The sequence below is a fragment of the Oncorhynchus nerka genome, unplaced genomic scaffold (genome assembly GCF_034236695.1).
Source record: "Oncorhynchus nerka isolate Pitt River unplaced genomic scaffold, Oner_Uvic_2.0 unplaced_scaffold_2150, whole genome shotgun sequence".
NCBI classification, from domain to species: Eukaryota; Metazoa; Chordata; class Actinopteri; order Salmoniformes; family Salmonidae; genus Oncorhynchus; species Oncorhynchus nerka.
The window spans coordinates 10,305-11,884 of record NW_027039143.1 but is presented as its reverse complement, the minus strand read 5'-3'; the positions used below and the strand labels follow the sequence as shown (position 1 = coordinate 11,884).

Below are 1,580 nucleotides of genomic sequence, written 5' to 3'. Positions count from 1 at the left end.
CTAACATCGCGAGAAGTGGCAGAGTGAACTATTTGGAGACAAACAAATCCGACGAGAACATTTTGGTCGCGAACCGCGTACACGTATTTTGTAGTTGTTATCGCGCTTATGTTCCTAACGCCAACAGTGCATGTTCCTTCCATACAGTAAAACCTTGCAGTACAAAACGATACACGCAAGTTTAAACCACGCCCAGTCTCTACTGTGATAGGCCAACAGACGGGTTGGAACTGTCTATCACAGTATAAAGAATACTGTTTACATACATCCTGTCAGTTCTCTGTTCTGCCCTGCGTGGTATTACAGTGAGCCCGTATATACGAAAGTTGCATTTGCCATTTATTACTTAGCTAATAAAAAATACATAGTATAAAATCGGTGACTCATTGTTATATTTATCCTGATACCAGATTTGAATTTACGCAACTCTAACAGACAGTCCATGTTACCAGTACATTACTTTAGCACATATATTTCCAATCATAACAAAAAAAATGTTTAACTACTTTATTACTTAGCTATGTGTGTATATTTTTGATCATGCACTGTTGAGAAAAGTTTGCAAGTAAGTATCCCGTGCACGTGACGAAAAATCTTTGATTGGAAGATGAACGCACCCCATTCCCAACAGCTATCGTAGTCAATAAAACGGTGACCGATTTGACCAGCACTATCGAGCCATCATTGATATTGAAATGAAGTTGCTCAATGTGAAAATACAATATAGACCAACGAAGCAACTCTGTTTCCTCTGTCTGATTTCTCTTTACAATGAAAGGGGGTGCACCGTTCCTGGAAGTACTGCAATACCAGGTCGATGCGTGGAGTGGACGGAGCAAGCCCCTATTCCATCTCCCTATTCCAAAAATCAATTTAATATATGATCCCCAGATAGGGGACGTATCAGATATTAAACTGATGAGAACAGATTTTTTTTTTTTTTTTTTGGAAAAGTTTTATTTACACATTTCCTTTAAAAACAGCTCATACATTTTTTACATCATTTATACACATAAAAACGGCAATAAAGGCATAAAACACAGCATTTGAAAGTTACATTTAAATTAGTTAAAAAGTACATGTTGTTAAAACCAATGAAAACAACCATGAATAAAAGTACTTTCCCTGTAAAAACATCAAATCTGTAAAAGCCATTTAAAATGTGTACTAATGATCTAACAAGGGTCAAACATTTTTAAGACATGAAAAACATGTTAAAAAGTCACTTTGTTAAAAGGCTGTCTTCGGTCCCTTGTACAGGAACGGGGTGAGTCCTTATCAAACTCGCCTCATCCTGCTCCTCTGAATAAATTACCATCCCTTCCGTCGGGGCCCAGAGGAGATCCCTCCCCTAGGCGCATCGCCCTAGGTGCCGCAGCGCTGTCAGGCCGTGGCCGCCGGGACCTAGGGTGTTGTGGGGGACCCTTCGCCTGGGGTCGAGGCCCCCTTCCTTCCGTACCATCCCAGGGCTTCCATGGCTACCATGGCCACTGCCTGGGGGGTGGTCTCTACGCTTTTCCCTACCAGCAGGTTGCGTGAGGACCACAGTTCTTCCTTCAGGCACGTGAGGGTGGGCCAGA

General features: G+C 41.8%; 1 non-coding gene across 1 annotated transcript; it reads right to left on the bottom strand.

Moving 5' to 3' along the window:
- Window positions 1-776: 776 nt before the first annotated feature.
- LOC135567312 (U2 spliceosomal RNA) lies at window positions 777-958 on the bottom strand. The gene has a single exon (XR_010462326.1). It is a non-coding gene; the product is annotated as a U2 spliceosomal RNA (small nuclear RNA).
- Window positions 959-1,580: the final 622 nt, after the last annotated feature.